This window comes from Struthio camelus, chromosome 14 (assembly GCF_040807025.1).
Source record: "Struthio camelus isolate bStrCam1 chromosome 14, bStrCam1.hap1, whole genome shotgun sequence".
Classification (NCBI taxonomy): domain Eukaryota; kingdom Metazoa; phylum Chordata; class Aves; order Struthioniformes; family Struthionidae; genus Struthio; species Struthio camelus.
Genome location: NC_090955.1, coordinates 21,475,644 through 21,494,301, shown reverse-complemented (window position 1 = coordinate 21,494,301; position 18,658 = coordinate 21,475,644). Strand labels below are relative to the sequence as shown.

At 39.4% G+C, this 18,658-nt stretch overlaps 1 protein-coding gene across 3 annotated transcripts in view; it reads left to right on the top strand.

Moving 5' to 3' along the window:
- Window positions 1-18,658, top strand: part of ATP2B2 (ATPase plasma membrane Ca2+ transporting 2) — a 430,065-nt gene that overhangs the window by 101,861 nt on the left and 309,546 nt on the right. The window contains exon 2 of one of the 3 annotated variants that reach the window (XM_068906742.1): window positions 10,682-10,732. The exons of the other annotated variants lie outside the window; for them this stretch is intronic. The gene's annotated coding sequence lies outside the window, so the exon portion shown is untranslated. The remainder of the gene's footprint in view (window positions 1-10,681; window positions 10,733-18,658) is intronic. 3 annotated transcript variants of the gene reach the window in all.

Genomic DNA, 18,658 nt, shown 5'->3' with positions numbered 1-18,658 from the left:
ATAATCATCCTTTATGTTACTATCTGGGGAGTAAACTTATTTTACTGATCTTTGGTTATACTTTGCCAATATAGTAACTTCCAGTGGACTGTATTTTTGTTTGCATGTGCTCCTTGGTCCTGCGTGTAGCGTTTGCAACCGTTGAGGGGAAGCAGTGCAGTGTCAGCCTAGTTTTGGCCTCTTAAACGCATGGGCAACACACCTACTGAAGCCATGAAGCATCTTGAGGGCAGGGTGGGCAGTAGATGATATGAGAGACTTGATAAAAGGCATAGTAGCCTGTTCTGCTCCTGGATCGTTATATATAAGTGGTCTGGAAGCAACACAGCTAGTTATCAAGTCCCTGGTATGACGGCTGATGAGTCGCCGGAGGGAGATCCTGCCAGTACTGTGTTGCTGTGGGACGAGGTGTGATGTCACGTGGAGGTCTGGCCAGAAGAAGCCAGTTTATCAAGTCAGAATTTTTTCTGGTGCTGTGTGTGGGAGGTTTCCTGCTGGAGCCTGAAGAGCTGTCAGTGGTTGCCTTTTATGATAATAGTGTGGGGGAAAGCTAGGCAGGAGAAATCTTGAGGAGTTAAGAAATGTTTTAAAATACTTGTTCCTTTCACGCTTCACTGTTTTGCCTTTAATAGGAGAGAAGTTGTAATCATTTGGTTTCAAAAAAGATTATTCGATGTTGGGCTCCAATAACTTCTTTTATGAAGAGCTTGCAAGTACTAGTCCTAGGCACCTTAAAATACTATTTACAAAACAGCAGTCCTCTGAACAGCTCTTGGAAGCATCCTTTCAAAAGTCCAGCTACAGAAGGCAACAGGAATAGTGTAGGAGTCAAATTAACTGGCAACCACAAGAAACATTCTCATTGGCATCTCATTGCTACTTTTTAATTGATAGAGCGGCCTGTCTTCTGCTTTGTAATCAGAAGAATTCATCTTGAAGTACTTCTATATGTGCCGTGAAAATAGTTCTTGTATTTTTAGTGGATCAGTGAAAATGTAATTGATTGCTGCTCTGGAGTCATAGGCATTAATAGGAGGCAAAGCACAACATGTCTTGCATAAAAAGTCAACAGATTAGTTTATAGATTAGCTCTGTCAGGATGCTTCTTGCCATGCATAATGTCTTAGTATAAGAATGCACAACATTTTTACAAGCAGTCATTAGTCCCATCGTTAATTCCCCTCATCCAAAACCACCTTGTTTATTATTATTAATAAGAAAATTGGTGCTATAAAGAAACTGCAAAAGTTGCAAGATCAAAGGAAGTATTCAGAATTACCTTAATCTGCAAATTTTTGAATCTTCCTGAAACAGTAGGATTATGATCCTGTATCTTGTAAAAATTGTTGCTTTGCATCTAACCAGAAGTCATCTGAGAATCCTTCCTGTGCCCCTTGGGAACGTTATTAGGCAGTTTTCAGTCTGCCTTGACAAAGACTTTTTGTTGGTGACATCAAAACGGAAAAGGGAAGGAGGAAGAACTGAATAGAGTATAACATCTAAGTACTTTGTTTCTAGTTGGGGATAGAGATGATCCATCAAGATTATTTCCTTTTATCTGCACTGGTATTTCTGATCAAAAAGATCAAGAGAACTGTCAAAACTCTGGAATCCTTTCTTTAAAAATATTTTGATATTTTTACATATATTATGATATATTCTTTTTCAAACATATTTTTATATATGTATGTAAAATATATTTTTAAACAGCTAAAATAAAAGGTTAAGATAGGTGGTTAAATCTTAATACTATTGGGAGCTCTCTAATTGTTGTTCAAGGTGATGGAAATCCGAAAGAGAGGAACAGACTGCTCCTTCTCCCTTCCTCATAGGCTTTTCCTGTAATATTTATCACTTCCTTGTTAAATGTATGTCCACTTTAAAACTTCAGGCCAGAACTCTCAACTGAGTGTGCTGGGCGAACAATACCCCCTCCTTTCAAGGAAAGGATTTTTTTTTTTTTTCCTCCTCCTTAAACAAGAAGGATTCAAAATCATTCAACAAAGAATTGAAAGCTACCTTATTATTATACATTATTAGAATTCAAGCTAGGATCTTTCCATGGTACTGCACTGTGCCAAGTGGACGTGCTCTTGTGCCTCCTCCCTCAAACAATGTTCATGAGTCAAAAGTAGGTGTATTAAAGCAATGGGGTGTGGCATTTGGGTTTGGTAGGGATGCTTCTCAATTTTAAAATTGCAATAAGATGCTTACAGATCAGATGTATGTGTCTGGCAAACTGCTGTATTATGAGTGTTGTGTAGCTCTTTCCAATGAAAAGGTCTTTAACTAAGCTGCAGGTAATCTCTTGGCAAGCTTTGGCGATGGATATGACCGTTATGCTTTGGGATGCATACCCCACCGCCCAGCAGAACTAAACCAAAACAGAGTGACAGTCCTTGTTCTTTTGAGGGTTAACGTAAAGCGTATGTAAAATTTTCTCTAATGCTTGGGAGAGATGCACTGAAATGGAATGAAATTGTTATTTCTTATGTGTAAGAGCAGAGACTCTTCCCTAACAATATTCGGGGCAAAAAAAAAAAAAAAAACAGCAGGAAGCACAAAAAAGAAAAATCTTGTTTTCCTTTCAAATTTCAAAAATTAGTGGCATGGTAAAAGTTCACTAATAACATAGCCATCCCATGGTGCAGTCAGAATATGCTGCTGTCCTTGTGAACATCTGGTATGGCAGCACGCAGAGCTGTAGATTAAACCTGTTTTCCTAGCATTACTGAAAAAGTTAAAAAGTCTTGCATAACAGTTTGGTTTAATATTAAGGTTGGTTCATCTTTCTTACATGCAGGCTTAGGTTAGTGTGAGCCTTTGTGATATGCCCAAGGTCAGCATTTAAGCACGCACTGAAGTGCAGTGTTAAACTTAGTGAAGTCCTTTATACTAAAAGGAGATGGCAGAAATTACTCCTTTCTGTACCTGTGTAGCAGTTTGGCAGCATGCTTTTTTCTGTAGTATCATAAATGTATTTACACTAAATGTGGCTGGCATAAGTTCTAAATACTTACTGTTTTCCTTGGGAGAAGATGAGTGACGTATTGCTAAGCAAATCTTTGAAACTCTGAAATTTGCTTTAATCAGCATCATTTGGAGAGGGTAACTTTTTTATCCCTTGTATTAACTCTCTCTCAAATATGGGTTTTTGGACATAATTTTAATGAAAAGCATTGAAAAAATACATGTGTCTAGATGGTTATGGAAATACTTCATAATTCTTTTTCTCCCCCCACCTCCAAGTCGGTCATCTATATTCTGTGCAGACCAGAATAGCATTAAGGGGGGGAGCACTTACATAGGAAGAAGATATGTCATCTGTCGCACTGTCTGAAATTAAACTTTTGATATCCAGCTATTGCCTTAGGAATAATTTCAGCAACAATTACATGCAGAGAAAAGTACGTAGTGGGGGAAGCTGTTGAACTAGTTACGTAATAATTGTGTTAAATCCTCTGTAACTGAACTGATCTTTAAAAATATTTCTTCATGAATAAATTAAGAAAAATATTCATACAACAGAAATTTCAATAATTCCTAGACCAGTTATGTGGATTTTTTTCTTTTAGCAAAATCACAGGAGAGATTGAGGTTCTCAGAGCTGCTGCAGAGATTTCTAATCAGAAATGGATATCTAACTTTCTTAGATGGCTTTGAATATTCCTACTTTATGTTTACATATATTAAGAAAGTAGAAAGGAAAGGAGGAGGCCAAATCTAAGGAAAGCAGTTGATTGTAATTAGGGAAGTAAAGCTCACCAGTACCAATGATAAGTTGTACAAAAAGATAATATGGAGAAATATATATTGGTTAATAGCTACACTGGAAAGGGTATTTGGACTTTGCCAGGATATATGTGTATTATGTAGAAAGCTGTCAAACTGTAAACCAGAAGGAAAAAAGTGCGACTTATCCACAGGGTCAGCAGTAATAGATCTGTTTCTGGCTGATGAGTTTAAGACTACTCAGGGACGTAGATGGACTGCTCTTTTCCCACAGCCAGCAGGTTTTATGTTTCTAAGTGTCTGCTTGAAGAAAATAGCTGTTGAGTGGCTGCGTTCATTAAACCTGTTTGTTGAGATAAGTGAATAACTTGTACTTTATATTAAATCAGGTGGCTTGCTTTGTGTTTTTGCTTATTCCCTGCTGGCAGTTTCTGCTGTCATGCAGAACGCTTAGGGGCATTGCTCTTGCGTAACACAGTTCCCAGCAAACGCGTGTTCTTGTACTTCGTGTGGAATTTAAGTGCCTGCTGCATGTGTATCTACCTTATTTGTAGCCATAGTAGCCTGTGGTCATATCTTTTTTTTTTCCCCCAAATGTTTACAAATTCTTTTTTTTTTTTTCCCCTTCTTCTGTTGGCACATTGTTGACAGCTGGCTTAATTTCGCATGAAGAGACATGTGGTGTGGATGCGTCCATGCTGTCATAGCGTAAGGACTCCTTACAGCAGAAATAGATTGTAGTAGCTTGCAGTGTGCGTATCCCCCATCTGATTTGCTTTTTATTTGCAGTTAGCCGTGCGGAAGTTGGTGCACTGTGCTGTTACTCGGCAGAATGCCCCCCCAGCGCACGGGCACGCTAACAAGGAGCCACGAACCCTTACGTGCCTAAGAAACGTGCGGTTTCTAGCAGGGACTGCCTAAAAAGCAACTTCTTGTTAGTCCTTGTGTTTTCAGAAATAAGAAAACATACTTTTTCTAATAAAGGAGTATTTTAATTTTTCAGACTCAAGGTACATTTTTGGAGCTTCGTAAAAGGTGAATCTCTTTGCTTTTTAAATTAATTTTTATAGCATGCTGTGCATCCTCAATTGCCTAGACATTTTATTGGATCACTGAATTGATCTTTGGGAGAAAGAAATCTAGCATCTATGTAGAATACAGCTGTAAAACTCTATAATACCACATAGCTGTTGTCATTACCTGGAAACTCTTCGAGAACCAGAGAGCCAAATTAATTAAAGGAATTGGTAATAAGTCCGGTTTATGAAGTGCTGGGAAATCTTAACGGTGAAGGAGTTTGCCAACCTGAGCCAAAATTTTTTATTTTCTTTGAAATAATTTGAGTTCTGCTACAAATCTGATTCCATTTAGTACAGTTGTTTATCACGGAAAAGTGTATTTTCTAAATATTCTGTTTTAATATGCCTGTGGGAAAGATGGCACTATGTCTTCTAAGCTACGAAAGGTTCTTATCACCGGAAAAAATTTTCAGAACAGTAGTTTGACCTCTTGGGATGAATAATGGTGAGACGAATGAAGGTGAGACATCACCTTGAATCTTCTGAAATATAGGGTTTGGATTTATGACACTATAAAGAATATAAAGAGGGGGGGAAAAAACCAGCTCCTCCTATCTGTCCCTCCCCCACTGCTAGAATAACGCTTTTGTTGACAAAATATCCCCAAATAAGCTCGCAGTATATCATGAAGTCTTGATCGCAACGTACCACTAAGGCATAGTGGCTTCTAGATGTGCTTTTGACATTGTACAGGGATATGTTGATGGTAACTCTGCTGTCTTCTCGTTCCTAACAGCTTAGGCCACTGACGAAATGAAGGAACTCCGAGGGCGTCAGTGATCTCTGATCTCTAAGTAAAGCCAGTGGGACTATTTTAACAAATGCATGTTTTGACAGAGGCAACTTCTGTGACTAAGTGCAGAAAGCAGCGTTTGCTGTTCGGTGCCAATAACCCTTTTCTAGCTTAAAGAGCAACGTAAGGTGCCTAGTTTCACCTTGATTTTAATGTCAGTCATGGAAGTACCTCGTTTTCCGGTTTGGAAGCATATAGGACTGCTTTTGTGCAGCATTTCCAACTCTCGTTTCTACCTAAATGTCATCCGAGAGACAGAACAACCTCTTCAGAACAGCCCCCTTGACTCGTGTAATAGAACAAGGGAACTTGGCACTTGCGACTTTTTCAATTTGTCACCTGATGAGAGATGACAGTAGGTGCACCACAGCCCCTGAGAGGCTTTGCTGCCTGTCGTCTTGACATATTGAGCTAACACATAGGCTGTCAGTTTTGTTTTGTAATGCTATAATTACTTATACTGAAATCATGGGGAATTATGAGAGGGATGGGATGCATTTCATGTTGTAAGTTAAACTTGGAATAATACTGCATTTATGGAAAAATTGAAAGTATAGTAGAGTTTATATCACTGTGAAACCCCCCCCACACACAGCAACCATTTTATTTTTTTAAAAAGAGGAGGAGTGGTTCTCTTCCTCCCGTGGTAATCTATTTTCCAAGTACTGGTGTGGTTCGTCTTTTCTGTTGGTCATCCCTGGCTTCCAGGTCCCATGACTTCATTTCAGCATCAACTTGAATGGCAGAATGCAGTTTGTTGTGCAATTTTTGCTAATACTGCAGCCCTGCTGCTTTATTTACTAAATATATAATAAAACATAATAAAACTTTTTATATACTACTTTATATACTGTGCTAGAGCATCTGGTTCAGAAAAATGATGTGCTGCTTTACCATTTACCTGATTTTAAGTTTCAGTATTCGAACATTAGTAAAGTTTGACCTCAGATGCAAGAGCAAAAGGGAAAGGGCTTCTGATGTCTCCTCCGCAGCAGGGGATGAAAAAACTGGTCAGCAGGGTGTCTGTCTTCCCAGAGGCAGTCGTCTTATGGTCTCATATATATGATGACATATAGTCCTCGTATATCTGTCTGTCTGTCTCTCTCTCTTTTTACCCTTGCTTCATCCAGTGCTCTGCCTTCTTTTATATTAATGGAAACACTGTGCTTGATTCAAAACCTGCATCTAGGATAACCTTAACAAATTCAATATATTTTGATCATCTTAAGAGATGCTATTACTTATTGTACAGCATCAGCACTGTTCTAGGCAATTTAAAAATAATGTGGAAAGATATTTAATGACATACAACAAACATAACATTGGAATTTGCTGTAAATTGAAAAATAGTCAACTTTGTCTAAGCTACAGTATAAATTTTGACTGTAGCTTTTTCAGTATCATACGAAATACCGATGTCATCTGTCTAATGATTTTGTTTTTACCAGTATCATTCTATATATTGATCTAAATACATAATGACGAATAATATTTTTTTCAGCCTGATCCTCATGGATTTGTTGATTAGCATAAGAATCTCATTATGGGCTTTGCAAATAACACTTAGGCTATCTTATGTGAACTATATGTACATACTTTTCTCCATTGGTTGCAGAGGAGTAAGTCAAATAAAGGAGATAATGGTAAATCTTAACTTTCAGATGGCAAAGGTGCACCTACTTAGCAGTGGAAAATACTACAAGTGCAAAGAGCTCCTTTTAATTGTTGGAGTAATTGTATGTTGCTTGAAGCGCACAACAGTTTAAATAGTTATTAAAGAATGTTGCGGGAATAGTTATTGAAGAATGCAGCGTGGCAATTATTGATCTATATGCGTGACGACAAAACACGTGAGTGAGGTACACTTACTAAAAATAAACCTATTGAGTGCTATTCATAAATTGCAATAGACTAATGGGTGAGTGCGTACAACTTTAGCAGTACTCCGAAATTAAGTTCAGAAATGTGTCAAACTGCAACATTAAAAGTAAATTTAAAGGACATAAAGTAGTTACATGCCACCTTTGTTTTCCTGAGCATTTGCCAGTGTTTAAAAACAAAAAAAAACAGGCAGTGTAGTAGAAATGCGATGTATTGAGATGAGGTTAGGGCTGAACGTGCTACAGTGGATGAACAAGCATGCACAGCAAATGTGCAGTTTCTCATAAAAAGGGATGATGCAAAACTTCATAGGTTTCACTGGCATATGTTAACTCTGCAACTAATATAATTAGTCTCTGAGTCTCTATAACCTGTCTCTAATTGCTCTCAAATTAGCTCATTAAACTGGGAGCCACTGTAGTTCTGCTCTTATGTCATTTACACGGAGCAGAGTTGGGTTATCCCAACTCTGCAGGAACACCCGGGGTGGGTTCAGTGTCTGAGGTCTCTTGGTAGGCTGGAATGGATTGTCACAGCCAGTACTTGCATTGTAAAGCTGCTGATGCAATGCAAAATAGAGAGAGGAGTAACTATTAAAAACGTGCATCTCCTGAAGACATTCAGCCACAGGTGATCATCTTATTTCGGTCTGCTCTAAGTTGAAAAGAATCCAGCTTTCTTCCTTCTAGAAGAAATCTTTAAAATGTAATCAAATTTCTCTTGTGCTGTAATATCCTAAAGAGAAGCTATTCCCTTCCTCATAAGGAACTGGTTTGTTGCTGAGAAGTCTGCCATTACCACTTCAGCTTTGCAATTCATGACTCTTCCAAATTTTTAAAATATTGAATAAATAGGAAGTCGCATTTAATTTCTTTTTCGTTCAGTCTTCGGTTTGACTTGTGAAGATTAAACCTTTCTCTCATCAAAAACATTCTTAAAATCAGTAGGCTTTTTTTCTCCCTAGCAAATTCTTTGGTTATCAATTTCCGTATCGTTATTCATGTTTTCAGCCAACTACAGAAAATGGATGACTGCAGGCATTCTGAATTTCTACTCTAGCAAGGATTTAAGCCATTTAAGGAAACAAATGAAGTACAAAGTTTTTTATTTAACAATAAATTTTCTATGAAACTAATTTGTTTCACGAGTGACTGGCTTTCTCAGATGAGGCTCTTTTACAGGGAGTTTTACAGCAATATGCAGTATCTTTTAGCAGCTATAATTTTCCAGAATGCTGGGAATGCCAGAGGAAAGCCTTGATCACAGCACCAATGCGTTTTAAAGCTTGCATTGATTATTCTGTGACTTGTAGCGTTATAACCTCGGGCTATGGTTTTTTTCTCTTTCCCAGGCTGAAAATGTTGAGTCTCTCCAGAGTCAGAGAAATAACGTAGAGAAGACTGATTATACGTTCATTTGACTTTATTGTCCTAGTATTTGAGCGCTTCTCTGGTATCTTCTGGACTTGTACTCAAAACCAGTCTCACAAAGGTGTAAATATTTTACTGATGAGGCAAATGGAGGCAGGAGAGGATTAATGACATACCTATGCCGTAGGCCAAAAAGCACTTCTTTCACCCAGAGTCTCAAAATTGTTAGCCCTGGGACTGTTGTGTAGGCAAAACAGAGTTAAATACTCCTGTCAATGTAATGTTTGCGCCTGTGCTGCTTTGAGTCCTGAGGTGGTATTTCCCCTTCCTGTTCATTTAACTTGCTTTATGTCCTTATCACCTCTCTGCTGTAGAAGTTGTTTAGACTTGCTGTGCTTTGTTGCTTTTAGTTTTTTTTTTTTTTTTTCCTGGTGATATGCTCCCTGCTTTGCAGTTAGTTTTATTCTTGGAGTTATCTCCAAATTGCTTCAAACGGCATCTGATGCACGGATTGCACTGCGTGTTTGTGGGGATGAGGGTCCGCTCATTCCCAGCTCCAGCAGTGCGCGCACAATTCAAAATTTTACAGCTCTAGTTTTCAGCAGTTCTCATATATTTCCATAATGAGAGAAATCTGAGGGGAAAAAAAAGTGAGAAAGTGATGGTGATAGCCCAGGTAGCGGAGCAAGGTGTTTGCTGAACTACTGCAAGTATTTCCTCTCGCGTGGGATGCAGGAAAGCTGTTTTGATTGCTTGTAGGAATTAGATTCCATGGCGTCTATAACAAGTGTGTTAGCCTTGTTTCTCAGCCAGATTTCAATTTCATTAATTACGTGTTGCCTACCTAAATTAGCCCTGAATCTGAGGGAAGATGCGTCATCCTTTTCAATTTCCTACCTGAACAGATGCACAGTATTCACAGTGCAACTAACAGATTCAAGCCAATTGCTTTTGGCTGTTGATAGCATAATATTTATTCCATCTGTGTATTGCTTTGTTGCCTTCTAAGAGCGCTTTGGAAAGCTGAAAGAGGAATTGATATCGAAAGTATTTATTTTGAAACTCTTACAAGGCTGCCATTGCTATGTAACTTTGCATAAATCTCATAACCTAGTGAAACAGTTATTTGACTAATGGTAAGACAGTATGTTTGACAAGACTGTATGCTGGTCAAGGTATTTCTTGATGAGTATTAATACGCCCTTAGTATTTTGTCTCTGTTTACTTAAAATCATCTCTAGAAGGCTTTTAAATAGATTTTGTGGAAAATTTAGTAATCTTGTAGTTAAATTCGTGAAGCAAAGAGATATCTATGTTTGCCTTGATGTAATTCTTAGATATTTATTTTCATCTCCTCCAAAAGTCGCTATGAGTTAACTCTTTTTAATATACTCTGACTCATGCGTATATTTATTTACTGGACCTTTTTCCCTTCAACATTCGATCCTAAGGAAAACCAAGGTTATCTGTTTCTTTTAGTGTTTATAGTCCTCAATGTTACTACAGGATAATTATAAATGACAACGAGTTTAATAGTTTTTACTATTTATTAATTTTTTTTTTGAATTAGCAAATTTTAACACTTCAGTTGTACTGGAGTTTGCATTAGCTTGAAAGTGAATCTTAAAAACAAAAAAAAAAAAACCTACTGCAAGAAGGGAATATGGAAGAGAAAAGATTAATTTTATTGTACAATAAAACTATTTGGATATAAATGAAGCTGGAAGCTTTTAAATAGTCAGACTATTTTTTGTAATTTTTAGATTCACTGTATCTGCTTATAATTTATATTTCCAAATATTGAAAGTATTTTTATTTTTATTTAGGGTTTGCATGCTGTGGCAGAAGATTGTGGCACGCTGTGTGTGATGTTCATGGTAAGCCTTACTTGATCTTGCTTAGTTATACGCAGTATCATTTCAGGGGATGCTACGTTATTTTGTCAGTCTGTTATTTGAAATTATCATAAACACACTGAAATGACTTTAGTCTTCATATCTTTTCCACTGAACAAGTGAAAAATTTCCAGTTTTGTACAATATCTGTATGTCTATCTGATAATGATCTCAAAATTTCAGTGGGTTTGTTCAAAATTGCAGTGTAAGATAGAGCCATTTTGGTAGTTTAAGTCCTGCAGTGGCATCCTGATTTGTGACTGACCCTCAAGTTGCAGGGAAAGGCAAACAGTAACACGAAAGGCCCGACTTGGGATCCAGCAATTCCTGTTTTGTATGAGCTCCATGTCTTCAGGCTCTTTATCTATGCTAAGTAATTCTCCATGGCTGCCAAGGCTTTGACACTTCTCTTCTCAAAATAACTTGGTTACAAAATGAGTTTATGAAATATTTTTATAGACAAAATAAGTCCCTATGTTCCTCCCAAGCAGTATGCTTTCCTTCTCTTCCACGCCTTCTCCAAATATTAGATTTTTTCATGTTGTATTCATAGAAGAAATGATAAATTCATAATAGAAATAATGAATTATCTCTTGGAATTAAGCCTCACATTTATCAAATGGTTTTCAGCTATGTCCTGTACTTTTTTGACCCATTAGATAGAAAATATGTATTTCTGAGTTTACTGATAAATATTTTTTTAATTTATTACTTTTTTCTTACATTTTACTAGAAGTAGCTTGAATACTCATATGATCCCCTTCTTGTTTTTATTTTCCTGTATAATAAGTTCTCCCTTGCATGCTAAAGGATATCTGTGCTAGTCAGTGACTTCCATCTCTGAAACCAGAAGCTGGTAAACAGCTTTCCCTAGCTGATATGATTAGAGATGTCAGAGGAGAGGCCAAGATTGTAAGGAACAGCATCTTTTAATCTTTTTTCCTAGTTTACTTAAGTTCAGTCAGCCATTGAAAATCTCACTCAGTAAACTATCAAGGTAATCAATAGGCGTGTTCAGTTAAGTTTCTTCATATTAATCGCGAGAGAGTCCGTTCATGTTCGTAAGTGTACTGTTGGTCCCCTAATAAAAATATTTACTGCTAGGATATTCATTAGCTTCTTACTAAGCACGCATACACGTGGGAATAGTTTGTTTTGCAGGGTCACGAGCAGCTAGCGGGAAGGTTTATGTGCATCTCTGTAGATCGTGGCCAAGGACAAGCCTTTGATGGATTATGTATTACACTTAACTGCTGGCTTCTGTGGAATAAGAGTTAATGCAAGAGCAAAAGTTTAACATCTACCAGAGCTTTTAATCCCAAAGTCTCTATTTCCAGGTTTTTGCTTTGTTTTATATACTTTATTCCTCATTCTGGATTGGAAGGGCTTTTCCATATAATGCGTAAGATTTTTCAGTAGTCTCCTCTTGGGTGTGGTGGTATTGGGAGCGTTTCTGCTATTCTGCTGGTGCTTACTGGAGTTTTGAAACATAGAAAAATGACTGAGAGCTTATCTAATTTGATAAGTAGAGCAATTAATCATACAGACCTTAACTGTTCGGTTTCTTTTCTTAACCATTGTCTTGAATGGTGTGTAGTGTTCTTTAGCTTCCTTGTTTTTGCCTGAAGAACGTATTTAATATGAACCCGTACTCAATGGGATAGTCAGTCTCCTTGCTGTCTCCTTGTCACGTGCCTGGGAGAGCGTAAGCAATGGCAACAAGCACTTCCACAAAACTCGTACCCCCTAAACAAATCTGCTGACCTTCCTAGTGCACCAAGCCGCTTCCTGCTGTACCCCAATCTGTAACTATTTAGAACAGCGTACAGCACTCTCTCGGGAAAGTACCTGGGATCTGCCCTGAATTTCTGTGTCCAGATAATGCAGTCCTGGCTAATGGTGTGTTTGCGCATTTCCACTAGTATAGGCAGCAGCTGTAAATGGCATAAATTCTCTGTAAAGACAGTACTACACACTCAGTAATACGCATAGTATTGGTACAGGCCAGAAAAATAAATATCTCTCTTGATTTTCATTATTCAAGGGTTTCACCACACTAAACTATAACAATAAGATTGATTCAAGTCCCGCAGAAGTTTTTATTGTTGTCATTATTCTTGACTGAGGATAATATAAGCTTTTCAATGTACTATCCTCTTCAGTATAAACATTGTGCAGGGTAAACACGATTATGTTATCCAAGCAATAACTTGTCAGTGAAAGTGTTTAATAGGCAGCTCTTCAGAAACTTCAGATTGAAGTGTGATAACAATTAGCCATTGAGATGTCCCTAAAACGACTCTGTTAACAAGCTCTTCTTATTTATAAGCAAGCTTGTGTTTTTGTCTAAAGCTGTTAATAGACATCCTTAATTGGCCAGTTAGCAATACTGCCTTGAAGTAAGATGATACCATTAGGCACAACTGCTAATTGAGTGACAGTGGTTTATCAGCCTGTAAAAATCTGATAAATACTGTGTGTGTTAAGCAGGTGGTGGGTTGCAGAATCAAGCTGGTGGCATTCTGTGGGATTTCATTTTGTATTTGTTAAATATAGGCTAGATCACTGCTTATATCCATGCAGAGTAGAGGAGAGTGGGGTATCCTAGAGAGTCCCAAACCTCCCACCCTCCCTGTTGCTCTAAGGAGTAAGGTGCCGCACTGGGTTTGTATGGGGCACAGCAAATGGTCCTGATGTGGCCTGGCTAAGCTGCTGTGCGTATGTGCATGCTGGTTGTGCCAATGTTTGTAAATTAGTATTTGCTACTCTTCTACAAATGGATAGGGATGTCGTGGATCTGCACTCATTACTGGTTGCTAGATTGATTGTGGACATTGATTATGGAGATTGACGGAGATTATGGAGAATGATTATGGAGAAATGCACAGAACTGCAGAGGAGCTTTGAGAGCCTCTTGAGCTGTTACGTAGAGGCTTGCGTGGATTTGACCCAAGTTGTACAAAAACTAAAAGCACAATATACGCTTATCAATCCTAAGAAACTGGCAAAGATTAAAACTATTTAAAAAAAGGGGGAATTTCAAAGTCAGAATTATTGCTAGTCTTGACTGATGTCTTATCTGTGAATACTTTTCATATATAGAAACCTGCATGAACAAAATACTACTTATGTATTAAAGTACATCTAATTTTACTCGCATATTAAACCGTATCTAAATTGTATTTAGCCACTGGAGGCAAGTGGAAGCCTTAAATATGCATAGCACTCCTGAAATGTATACAGTTTTTTTTTCTTTGTTAATTCATCTTCATTTCAAAAACCAATGGTCTTGTATTTTTAGGTTTGTGTGTGTGCTTTTGCTTTTGGCCTTTCCCTGCAGCAAAATAGAAGGTTCCATAAGATTGTGCAGAATCAGCTTTTTGCACCTCGGAAAGTGTGACGTTTCACAATAAGCATCACTGGTACTTGTCAGATTTGCCCCTGCCAAACTGGACTAAGGCCCCAATAGGATAGACAGTGAATAAAGAGGAAGTGACCTTCCTCCAGACAAGGCTGCCATAGATAGATAGCTCTTCCATATCTTCAAGAGACATCAACCATTTCCTTTCCCATGCCCACAATGAATCCTAAAGCAAGTCAGATAACGAGGAAAGATATGAGCGTTCCCACTCTTTACTCCAGAGCTGCAAAAAGATTCAGCATTCAAATTTGGTGATGTGTTTTTCCTACTTGAAAAATGTATATATGCTCTGATTTACTGATGTTTAAAGTAGTTTTCATTCTTCTTTTTGCTATATAGCATCTCTCTCCTATGAGAGAAAATCTAAATACGTTTTTTTAATACAAATCTTTACGCTTGTATACTCTTCCATTTCCGTTCACTGAAATACTCATCTGCTTTGAGTGTGTCCTAATGCAGATGACTGTTAGCTGCACTAGGTAAAGTGTTTTCTTGGCTGTCAAAACCTGAAACACAGAGGTGAATAGGTTAATACAGAAGTGTGGATGACATCCAGATGTGAGAGGTATAATTGTGAGCGCTTCCTTCAGCATGAGTACTGATGAGAATGAGACTCTCCTTAGGATTTTGCTACCTATTTCTGATGACTGAAATGCCTCTCATGAGGAGGTTAAATATTGATATTCTATGTAAATTTTGAACTGATGATTATTTGTTGCTCCATCATCTCTAACATTTTATGTAACTTGTATGCTATGCACCCTTTTTTTCTTAAAAAAATAAATACACAATGAACAGTTAGATGACTTCAGTGACCTGGAGGAAGGGACAGGGTGCACCCAGAGCAAGTTTGCTGATGATACTAAACTGGGAGGAGGGGCTGACACACCAGAGGGCTGTGCTGCCCTTCAGCAGCACCTGAAATACTCTATACGCATAGTACATCATATTTACTATTCGATACGCTTTCAGTGATACCAGAGGCACTGCAAATCAATATGTATGGCAAAGATCAGATTTATTCCAGGAAATAAAGCCCTAAAACTTTCTCTCCATAAACCAAGCTAATCATGGCCCCAGTGGATTGAGAACTGGCTGGATGGCCGAGCTCAGAGGGTTGTGGTCAGTGGTGCAGAGTCTAGTTGGAGGCCTGTAGCTAGCGGTGTCCCCCCAGGGGTCAGTCCTGGCTCCAGTCTTGTTCAACGCATTCATCAATGACCTGGAGGAAGGGACAGGGTGCACCCAGAGCAAGTTTGCTGATGATACTAAACTGGGAGGAGGGGCTGACACACCAGAGGGCTGTGCTGCCCTTCAGCAGCACCTGGACAGGCTGGAGAGTTGGGCAGAGAGGAACCTCCTGAAGTTCAGCAAAGGCAAGCGCAGGGTCCTGCACCTAGGCAGGAAGAACCCCAGGCACCAGGACAGGCTGGGGGTCGACCTGCTGGAAAGCAGCTCTGCCGAGAAGGACCTGGGAGTGCTGGTGGACAGCAAGTGAAGCGTGAGGCAGCAGTGTGCCCTTGTGGCCAAGAAGGCCAATGGGATCCTGGGCTGCATGAGGCAGAGGTGATCCTGCCCCTCTGCTCAGCCCTGGGGAGGCCTCCCCTGGAGTCCCGTGTCCACTTCTGGGCTCCCCAGTCCAAGAGAGACGTGGAGCTCCTGGAGCGCGTCCAGCGGAGGGCTACAAAGATGAGGAGGGGACTGGAGCACCTCTCCTAGGAAGGAAGGCTGAGGGAGCTGGGCCTGTTCAGCCTGGAGAAGAGAAGACTAAGAGGCGATCTCATCAACATGTACAAGTATCTGAAGGGAGGGTGTCGAGAGGGTGGAGCCAGTCTGTTCTCCATGGTGCCCAGCGACAGGACAAGAGGCAACGGGCACAAACTGAACCACAGGAAGGTCCATCTGAACGTGAGGCAAAACTTCTTGACTGTGAGGGTGAGAGAGCATTGGAACAGGTTGCCCAGAGAGGTGGTGGAGTCTCCTTCCCTAGAGACATTCGGAGCCTGCCTGGACGCCATCCTGGGCAACGTGCTGTAGAGGACCCTGCTTGAGCAGGGGGGGGTTGGACTAGATGATCTCCAGAGGTCCCTTCCAACCTTGGCCATTCTGGGATTCTGTGATTTGCTAGAAGCTGTTACTAAGAAATTAAAACACAAGATCAAAAATATCCAACTAATACTGTTTGATCCTTTGGTATGTCAGTGTATGCTTAAAGCTAAATCAAAACAGTAAAGCAAATTCTGATTTGTGTTGCGCTAGGAGCGGGTTAGAGTTGGAATTAGCTTCAATCTGTCTTTTGCTAAGGGAGCGTAAAGTGGACGATGTTGGATAAAGTTGAGTTTTGTTGGTGCAGGCTTGGCTGCAGACTGGTGTGTCTGGAGACTGGGAGGGTAGAGCTGTTGTTTCCTCTACGCTAGAAGCTTGGTGACAACTGTTCTCCCTGCTTCTGTGCAGCAAATGAAAATAGCATGGTCATGCTCTTTTGGTAGGTGTTGTGGGCTGAGAGACCGTGAGAAAAAGAGCTACCTGTTCTCCAGATAATTACTGCACTTTTTCTCATGGTAAGTGCTCTGAAACTACTAGATTTCTTAGTCTTTCCCCAGGGACTAATGGAAGTAAATCACTGACTGCCCTTCCTTAGGGCACTGTAGCTTTTTGTTTGGTGCAGAATGGGCCTGATCTTGAATTTGAAATTATTTGTTTTTTTAATTGTTTTCCCACAGATGTTTGCAAATATTGTAAAAGTATCACCTTGGAAAAAGACTTCAATTTCATAAGAACAGAGAGAGAAATCATACTATACTCTAATAGTTATATTTATGCTATGCTTTTAATTTAATTAGGTCTCTGTATATATTCCATTGGTGGCAGTGCTTTACCACCCTTATAAGTGGTAAAACTGAAAAAGAGGTGATATGCTAATAGTAGTCAGGAGTTATAATCATTCTCAGTCTCATTTTCTATAAAGGATAGGTCATTGCTTGGGATTTTTGTCACATACTATTTCCTAGTCCAGGGTCAAGTATTCATAAAGTTGCCTTTGCAATAGCTGATGTATCACTTATAGTGTGGTATGTATTTTGTTCAGGATTCCTAATCAAGTTCACTGGTATTTTTAGTTTTGGTAGTTCCTCCCCTACTCCACCCTTTCCATGGAAGTACATTATTTTCCTTTTAGAACATTGATTTCGAGGATGAAAAACTCTACCGAGTAACGGGAAAGCAGAATGAATTCCCTTTTTTAAATGATCTGAGGTTTATGGCAAGAATAACTCTTTTTTTAAACTTACTGTTTTCTGTCAAGTAAGAGTATTATTTTTACGCTTGCTTAAACTCTGAATCAATATTTCCAGCAAAATATTTCTTTTCCTCAAATTTCCTTTTTAATAAAATACAGCCACTTTGAACTCCACAGACCTCACCATCTGCTGTTCAGTTTTCGCTCCATAAAAATTTGCTGACATCTGTTTAGTCAAAAATATCTTTACAGTCATGGAGAAAGTTAGTTCAAACTTAGCATTATGCTATTTCTATATGCCAAGTAGAAAACATGAAAATAATGAGCAGGAACTGATGGGAGAGGAGAGGAAAACATTGCAACGAAGTATGTCGCCGCTTCCGGCGCACCTCGAACGCGGGCCCGCTGGTGCCCACGGCAGCAGCCTGGTGAAAGGGCTCGCTCGAGCGAGCTGCGGCAGCTCTCCCCACGTTTGACAGAGTTGGGCGTTCGCACGTGGCCGTTTCCGCACAGCTGCTGGGCTTGGGGTTGAAAAACTGGAGCTAAGCCTGGAAGGTTTTGTAAGGCTGTCTTCGTTCCTCCCCCTGCTGCCCTCCGTCTCTGCGCTTTCTTCAGTTGTTCGCGTTATTGCCACGAAGCAGGTCCCTCGCCTGAGCCCCTCCGCTGCGTTGAAACTCTCCTCTCTAGCGCTGTCTGGGCGCCCGGAGGGCCAAAGATGAAGTAACAAAAGTAGGGGGAGGTGGACGCTCTTACTGGATTCTTCTCCCTTTGCTTTTGCCTTGCCCTCTAGGATGATGTGCTCCCTGGTTTCGTTGTTTTTTCTGTTAAATATACGTTGCATTGAAGTTTATGGGTGCTGTAATAATCACTGTGATAGATGTAGTAGTAATAACTACTAGTAAGGCCTTATTTTTAGAATGTTTTGAAATAGGAAATCTGCCAAACTACTTGGCTATCTGCCCAGCTGATGAGATTTTCAGCAGTGTTGTGGTTTGACAGACCCCCTTCCCTCTCTGCCCTCCCATATGGCATAAAAAACTAACATAAACTTTTGGAGCTCTAATTTACAGTGTTTAATTTGTTCAGGTGCGATATGTTGCGTTACATAGTCTTGATTTTGAAGACGAGTAGAAGAGTTATAGCTCTCCTGTTTTGTTTTCTTTGTGTGTTGCTATTAGGATGGATGTATAGGCAGACCTCCTCTTCCAGAATGATTTTGCTGTTTGCTGCAGTTTTATATCATTTTACATGT